We start from the raw sequence: 9,099 nt of genomic DNA, 5'->3' as shown, positions 1-9,099 counted from the left end.
ATTCCTCTCCTCCCTCCGGCTCCCTCCGTTTCGCCCTCCCTCGCTCCCTCCAGCTCGTCACTGGGGCACTGGGGTGAATGGACAGCTATTCTTATTCTAATTCCTCTGTCACTCTGTGGGCCACTGGCTGAAAGAGGGGAATGGTCTCCAGGCTTTTGGAATGCACCACCCCTTTTCTTCTGGACACTGGGGGAGAGTGAAGGGCGAGAGAGGCAGAGAGGAGGCCGGAGAGAGAGAGAGATAGTTAAAAAAGAAAGAGAGATAAGAGAGGAGGATGGAAGAAAATCTATTGGGAAAAGGACTGAGGGAAGAAGGAGGGAGAAGAGGACGGAGACATTTTGGCTCTCTGTGGTAAACTAGGCCACAGAGCTTCAGTGCAGCACCATCACCGCCCACCCCACCACACCACCGTATTACACCACTTTCATGGCACTTAGCAAGGGGAATGACCAACAGATGGAAGCGTCACCTCTTCTCTGACCAACCCCAACTTACTTTCTCTTACTAACTGACTCACTCTCGAGAGGTGCATCAATACCACTTTTGTCAGTGTTGTTCTTGGTTCTGAACACTTATATATACATATACACATATTTCATAGTTTTAATATGTGCTCAAATTCAGTTCAAATTACACTTTTCAGTGACAACTTGACAGAAGTTCAGCATGTGAATTGTGTCCTTTTTTAGGCCTGTCAGCTCCAGATAGACTATAAAAGAGATGTGACAAATCAACTGGGTTGAGGCATCAAAATGGGGCCACGGGGGTCAACTCTATTTTAAAAAACCTAAAAGGTTGAAGCAACTGGTGCTATGACTACAAAAGAGAAAGAGAAAGGGAGTTGGAAGGTGCATGTTTGTGCCTGTGCATGTAAGATTTATGTGGGTTATGTGCATGCATGTGTGTGATTCAGGCTAGACAAATAACAAACTGCAGGAGAGAACAAAGCAGCTTTCACATCCACAGCTCTCTGGTGATGTAACCTTTGACCTCTGCTAAAGGGGGAGATGGAGAGGCGCAAGTTCTAGGCTCGATGACTCAGGGCACATGTTGCACAAATCAGCCATATAGAGGCTATTCATCATTGCACTTCCGTTCTCTGTCTTTTGCACTTCTGAGACAACTGAGATATCCTCAAAGTAACACCTTCTCCAAAAGAACTGATATCACAAACCTAAAGAGAAAGAGCAAAGATTTCAAATATGTTTAAATCAAAATACTCTTTCATACAATCATCATATATTCTGTAATCCTCCACAGGCATCTATGTATAAAAACTACTGCAGAAGTCAATTAAATGTCCAGATTAGCCTCGACCTTGAGCAAAGACTTTGACGCAAACACATACACACAGTCCTGACAACAAGATAAGAGGAAACCTGCAGAAAGGTCAGTGCCACCACTTCTGTGTACAGCTCAGACAAAGCCAAGAAATCTCGAGACACTAGTCCAAACAATCCCAGACTCCAATATCCTTGAACTGAATAACACGATAAGTCTGACTCTGAGTTTGTGTACACATCAAACGAAGGGCTTCAGACTGAGCTACTGAGCAAGACGCTGTTGTTAAAGTGTTGTAAAACAAGGGATCAGATGATTCAGATGAGCTAATGGAGGAAGTTTGCTCTCCTAATACAGGCAGGTGGCTCTACTGCTACCTGCACCACTGTGAGGAGAAATATGTGGCCTGCAGGCATATAAAGCAGTGGTTTGGCAGAAGTGCCAAAAACTGCAGGTCCTCCAAAAGCCAGTCAAAAAGGAAACACTGGAAACACCAGCAGTCTTTTAGTAGACAACGCTGACTGGTCCGCTAATTATCCCAATGCGTCCCGCCATTCACTAGTGTTCCAGTTTAATGAGTGACCCTGTTAACTGGAGACTTTCAGTTGAATATGTTGACAAACTGGTGACTTAATTCCGCTTAAAGTTGGCAGCGCCTCCTTAAATCACCACACGGAAAATCCCCTCACCACGACAGCCCCATTTTAATCAAATTGTAATGTCTATTATTTTGAGTCAGTTTAGTTTGTTAGTTAAGCTACTCTTCAACCACCTACGTACCCCCTGGGTTACCGCTACTACCTCTGGTTGGGAATCACTGATCTAGACAACACAAAGCATAAAAAGAAGAAAAATATGACATCAAATCTGCAAATAACAAACAAAGAGTCAATACAGAAATTCCATTTGCCTCTAACAAATAAACTGAATGCAGTAAATGTATAAGTGCAGCGCTACTGCAGGATACGCTGATGTTAGTATTGCAACTGCCTCAAATACACCTGCAGTGTGCAGCAAGCAGCAGGTGAAGTGCACTCAAATATCAAAGGAGACCAAACTAACCATTGATCTTAAGACATTAAAACAACCCACTGCAGCCAAACTCTAATCATATACATTTTAGTGCTGCTAATCTGAGCAAACAGACAAAATACACACTTCAGAGAAATGTGTTATTTGTATGTTGTTTGATACGGACGGCATAAGTCAGTGCTGCTTCCTGAGTGTTACTTTCAGTTTTAGTTTCCATACCTCCGCAGTCACCCGCACCTTGGAGTGAATCTCTTGCTATATCTATCTTCTATTCAACTGTGGGGTATACGTCACTAAATAAGTAGGTAGCAAGAGTCATTTTAGTAAGCTTGGTACAGGAAACACATTTTTTTTTCCAGCAATGTCAAAGAGAGTGTTGCTCCTATCACAAAAAGCAAAAGGTTGTGCAGCTGCATTAAAAGACCAGTGTGTAGGATTTAGTGGAATCTTGTTGTGAAGGTGCAGATTGCAACTATTCCAATATAGCTCAACCTTCCAAGCTTGTAGGATGGCCACAGAACTAGTAAAAAACACAAAAGGCTCTATCTAGAGTCACTGTTTGGTTTGTCTGTTCTGGGCTACTGTAGAAACATGGCACACTCCGTAGAAGAGGACCCGCTCCCTCTGTAGATATAAACCGTTCATTCTAAGGTAACATAACCACAATTCTTATTTTCAGATGATTTTACAGTAATGAAAACATACCTATGAATACTTTATTCCATTTCTGCAAACAGATCCTCCTAAATGTTACACACTGGACCTTCATATTCTGGTCTGTTGAAGCTACTGTGTGTATAAGTAATGTTTCACCTCTTTTCCTGTTCATTTCTCCCTGTATTATTTAAAAGTCTCTTAGAGAAGATTCCTGAAAAACTGGCATCACAAGTGACAATCAGCATTGACAGTTAAGATGTCCAAAACATGTTTAAATATACAGTAATTACTGTAGAAAAATGCAGCTGTAATACTTTGCAACTACCTGGTAGTATTTTCAGCAGGATGACTCAGTTCCTCTGATACTGTAGATGCCTGGAGCAGTCGTAATTTACTGTAACACACCTTGAAGCCACAATGACTGTGTCTCTCTAAATCAGAGTGAAAATTGCACAGTCTTTATGAAAGTATATGGAGCAAAACACCATCAATTCTCTTTCTTTTCAATATAGACATACAGTATGCATAAAATCCATAGCATTGTTTGCCTTACAATTACATGGAAACAGATTGCTCTAATGAAACCCTGAAGAAACACTTCAGGGAACGCACTGGCAAATATCGTTAATTAAACAATGAATTGCATACCAGTCGACATCTGAACCATTTGATGGAAACAGACCACCCAGACATGTTCAATTAAAGAGATTTAATTTAAACACAGTATCAAACAAGGAAACAACTTCCCTTCAACCAACTTCCTAATCTGTTACATACTGTGGAGCCAAAGGAAATCTCATAATACTGTCTGAATATTGACTTCATTCATTCATTCATCTGACAGTAGAAGAAAGATTACCATCAAAGACAATTCTCTATTCCAGGTTTGCACAGAGAGGGTTAAATCTCTCAGTGTGAGATTCACTGCAGATTTCCACTGCTATTGACCAAGACCTCAAATAAAGCACACCTAATACCATCTACTGTTGGGAATACTTAGCCTTTGTTCCACACCACCTATGTACACACACACAACTGAAAGTGTGCATTCCTTTTCATACACAAGCAGTGCAGTGCACTTATTCAACCCAACAACACTCTGTATCAGATCTACTCTGAAATCAGCAATGTAGTTTAGGGTGTCAGGTGATTTATCACAGAAATTTATATCTAACTAAACTCAGGGCACACCCGAGACACCAACAATAAGCTCATGCGAGGGCATGACCAGACAGTAGCCAGTAAGGAGCCTTTAAGGTGATTAAACACCAACCAACACAATCACCGCGTTCATGTTCGGACTAGAAAGCCAGAGAATGAGCAGGTGAGAGGTGGAGGTGAACAGGGCAACTCTGAGTTCTAAACTAGAAAGAGACTAAAAAAGGCACTATACAAGTGCAGTCCATTTAGTCTTGCAGGTAGTGAGAACTGAGAGTGGATCCGAGACCATCAACAGGCAGCACAGGTTCAAAACACAAAAGCCACCTTCACACAAGTAACATTAGAATTTTTTTTAAAAGCCCCAGTCAAAAATATGTTTTTATCTAAGTGCAGTTTGACACTAGAAGGATGTTTTTTGCTGAAAGTGGAAAGTTTCTCTGTGCTCATTGAACATCTGAATTTAAGGGGCGGGGCCTACCAGCAGGATTTGTGACATCACAAATAGTCTGGAAGTCAGTCCTGGTCCAGTATGCAACTTGTACAGTGTGAGGTAGAAACTATTTTGGTGCTGTTTAATCACTGCTGAACGTGCAATATATAAGTGCAATAAGAGCTCACAGTCAAAGAGCAGCTTTATTAGTCATGATTAAAGGCTCTACCTTGCAAGCCCTTTCAGGTGTTAATTAAATGAAAATGTTCCTGCCATATCTCCCCTTGCCTGTCACTGATCTTGCACCCACACTTTTAACTATAACATAAAACAACACTCGCATAGCTATATTGTTGGCAGCATGCCTCTTCGTTCTATTGAAGATCATCATTTCAGTTCCCCCGGGGGCGAAAAAAAAGGTGTTTGTAGACCTTGGCTAGCAGCCAACCTACACATCGCTAGCTGTTGTCCTGCAGTCTCTGTCTCTCTTTGGGTTACTTACACAAACACACTCTCTCTCAATGTACCTACCGGCTGGGGAGTGTTCAATTAAAACAGTTTACATTTGAACTGTTATTGTGTTATTGCTGCACATTGGCTATTTAGTTGTTCCTCCGATTGGCAGCATTTTTACATTGTGCTAGGAACAGGCATGGTTCTGAATGTTTCTCAATGTGTAGGACCCAACAGCAACTTTACACTGCCTCATCTGAATACCTCTCCAGCTCATGTTCTGTCCTTAGCAAGTTATATCACTTACTTTCTATTATGAATTCAACTCAATGACATTACAACTTTCTGCAAAGGTCCCACAATCATCGTTTACCATTCAGTAAATTAAGCCAATCTGTATTTCCATGAGCTACATATGAAGCCTTTATACTTGATGAATAAGCAAAATTGAAGTCAAGTGTTGATTGACAGGTTGACACTGACATATCATGGCATAATGCTCCTGTCATCATACTGTATCTTGTTAAAGCTGTCAAAGGAGGACACAAGAGTTGCCTCAGAGAGATTGTTATTTCAATGGTGGGTACAATTTGCACAACTATTTGAGATGATAGTCATTAAGTTATCTGAAATGCTTACGGGCAATCAGTGCCGTGGAGAACTTGCCTGCTTACAAAACAGATGGGCGGCCTATCGGGCTTAATTTTTCCCTAACTTGTGTAAGGAAACTGCATTTCCTGTTATTGATTTAACAATCTGTGAAGCAATTTGCATCAGCCATTTCCCTTCTGTATGTGTATCTGTATGTGTGTGTGGTAAATGGCAATGATTGCAGCTATTCAGACTGACATAAAAAGATTTTCAGATTGTGTAGACAAAAATAAGGTTCTCTTTCTTAACCTTGTCCTCTTCTACACAGAATATAACCGCTGTCAGAACAAAAGACATTTTGGGATTTTATGAAAATGATTGCATATTCCATTTATTTAATTTTTTATATTATATTATTATTATATTTTTTTCAAAGACACAAAAATGTCTTAGTTCAGAGATAAATCAACAACAGCAAACACATTCATCATCTTTGATCAAACAAATGATGCAGCAACATTTGTCTGCAAAACATTTTACTTTCATCATTCTTCTTCCCACATATAATTTATGGGTGTTGCTACTGAGTGCAACTGCAATGATTAGTCCATTATATACAACTATTTAATTAATCACCAAATATTTTTTCTTTAGTCCTCCATGACAGTTAACTGAATGTTTTTGGGTTGTGGACAAAACAAGACGTTTCAGGACGTGATCAACATTTTTCACAGTTTACACTAACTGATGATGTGTTTCATTCAAAGTCAAAGAGTCAAAGTCAGCTTTATTTGTCAAATATGCTATACATAACCCTATATATAAAAAAATCATTATAATGATGACAACTGACTTTTAGACATTAGTTCTTAAGTAAACAATGTACAAACATTGATTTGGGCATTTTCACATTACACTCTTATATAAAACAAAAGATAATCAAATCTCTATATCTACGTAGAATGATGGTTGCAGAGACTCTATTAGTCTGAGTATTAGCTTGACAATTCCTCAGAGACAGGAAGACAAGAGCCAAAGGGACGGACATGAAAAAGGGGCGTGGCAGTAATCAGTCCCTCTTGTCGGCGTGCTGCAGACAAGGCGCTGATTTATATCAGGGGACGTGATTATGAGCGTCTCAGCCTGCAGAGGCCCGGACAGAGGCTCACATATCAAAGACACACTGATAGGGCGCAAGGTGGGCGACGCCAGCGAGAAGCCCTGATCTATAGATTATCCAAGCACAGAGGCACACACACACACACACACACTAACCTGACCTCCGCGTTTGCTCACCTACTCAGACCGAATTGATGGTGAGATTACAACAGAACTGGAGCGTCTGAGGGCTGCCATCACATACAAAAACACAGCTGATATTTGAAGGATCATATCAGTGGGTTTGCACTGTAACACCTATTGCTGAGCTCACAACTCACACCACTGACCCAGCTACACCAGTTCATAGTGGAGCTGTTATTTTTGAATCAGTCCCTCCAAGAAGTTGCGATCCAGTCATTAAAACCTTCCCACAAATTTGACCAATCATTGCAGTTTCCCACAACTTTCACCAATCCTCCCAGTCCCCCGAGCAAGACATTGAGCCACCTGTCACCGCACCCACTACCGTCTCACATTTACCAACAAGAATTACTGCTGAAGAAAGTGTAAAGCAATTCCCTGACTAACAAAAGTGGAGGTAAACACACAATGCAATATTGTAGTAGAACGCAAACAACAGCCGAATCAACTTTTTTTACATCCAGATCGATTACAAGTGCTGAAAGAATGAAGGCGAGCTAGATTAAACATGTATGGTTAGTGCCAACGTCAGTGCCTTCTAATTAACCAAACAAAAAAATCTAACTAACGACAATTTCCACTTTCATTTATTCAGTGCAACTTCTTAGAAAAGTTGCCATAAAATGAGGCATTTTAGGCTGCAACAATCCCCCAAAAAGTCAGTGAAATCCTGGAGGGAATGGCAATTGTGTTTTCCCTGCCTTCCAGGAACCCAGTGGTTCCTAGTTCATTTCAGTACACCGTCATAATCAACTCACAAAGACTTCAAACTCATAATGATCAGAGCAAAGCATTAATGCAGTGGATGAGCCTGATGATGTGACAACGGCCCATATATTGGTGGATCTGCAGTTGATAGAGAGAAAAAGCAGCCACTAACCAGTCCCCCTCTGTCCCACATGGCCTGTTGTACCAACTGGGGTCTGAGCGACTCGTGGATCCTCTTAACCCTTCAGGTTAGAGTTGATCTCAGCAGCAGGGCGAGAGGCCAGGTCCTTGAGCTGATTAAAGCTAGACTAAGCCCACAAGGGCCATGGGAACGCGTACCTCCAAACACACACACGTCTGAATACAATTACAAGCAAAAAATAGCAAGTTCTTTACCGCGTTGAAGTGAGAACATCTAAAAAATAGGAAAAGCACCAATTAGGAGAACGTGCTTTTTCAGGTTCCACTTAACTTGAGCTCAGGGGAACAAATAGCACACCACTGTGTCAGCGCCGTGGTTGTTCTTCACCTGAAGCAAAACATTTGAAAACCGTTCATACTGGTTTAGACAGTGAATCTGAGCTGTACACTCCATTAATGCTGCTGCTTTAATCTGGTAGGAATGTGTGCAACAGTGTCAGAAATCTGCCTCCAAGCCGTAGGTGACCCACTGGTGTCAGCGAGAGGGGAGGTCCACACACACAAACACCAAACATCCAAGGGTAGTGATAATACAATGCTTGAGAGGAGGGGGTTATTAAGCTGCACTTGTCATGTAGCTTTTGTTGCTTAAGGCTCTCTAATAGCAAACATATATCTGTAGTGACTCATCCAGTGGCACTCAATAAAGGTAAAGGCTCATGAGGACAACACACAGCTGTATCAGGTGTTCAGGGCAGTAGCAGCCAATAATAAGATCTACAGGACAATCGCAACGACAGCCATATGCAAATCCAATGACATAGCCAACTCATAATGACTACACTAAAGTCTGTGGCTACCTTTATTTTGGCACAAGTCTCCGTGGAGTTTCCTCACCAACACTACAGAACCATGACAGCAAGTTAGCGGCCCAAAAGATAAATGAGCCTAGCTTAAAAAGTGCGAGGAGTCCTTTAAAACTCACCTGTCTGAGTGTCAGTAGGACTGTTACGGCGGTACCGTGAGGAGCAGGCAGTGAGGTTCATGCTCAGCAGCAGACACTCACTGCCCCTGGAGGAATAGCAGGGTAATAAAGACTGTAACGTTACAGCAGTGTTTCTGGCTTTCACTGAGGTTACTGAGCTCTTCACACAACTGTTAGCAAAGACATATAAGATGGAGAGCTCACCTGCTCAGTCGTTTCCCGCGACTCCTGCCTCTCTCAGTCAGCCACTCTCTCTCTTTCTCTCTCTCTTTCTCTCTCTCACACACACAAGCAACAGAAGTGTTTCTGTATTTTGATGAGAGTATCGATGACTTGCACACTGGTCACATCCCTGATC

General features: G+C 41.6%; 1 protein-coding gene across 1 annotated transcript in view; it reads right to left on the bottom strand.

Moving 5' to 3' along the window:
• Positions 1-9,005, bottom strand: part of lamb2l (laminin, beta 2-like) — a 50,748-nt gene extending 41,743 nt beyond the window's left edge. The window contains exon 1 of the mRNA XM_035656129.1: positions 8,946-9,005. The gene's annotated coding sequence lies outside the window, so the exon portion shown is untranslated. The remainder of the gene's footprint in view (positions 1-8,945) is intronic.
• Positions 9,006-9,099: the final 94 nt, after the last annotated feature.

The sequence above is a fragment of the Morone saxatilis genome, unplaced genomic scaffold (genome assembly GCF_004916995.1).
Source record: "Morone saxatilis isolate NCDOM2014 unplaced genomic scaffold, NCSU_SB_2.0 Contig15, whole genome shotgun sequence".
Taxonomy (NCBI): domain Eukaryota; kingdom Metazoa; phylum Chordata; class Actinopteri; family Moronidae; genus Morone; species Morone saxatilis.
This window is presented reverse-complemented; position numbering and strand designations above follow the sequence as displayed.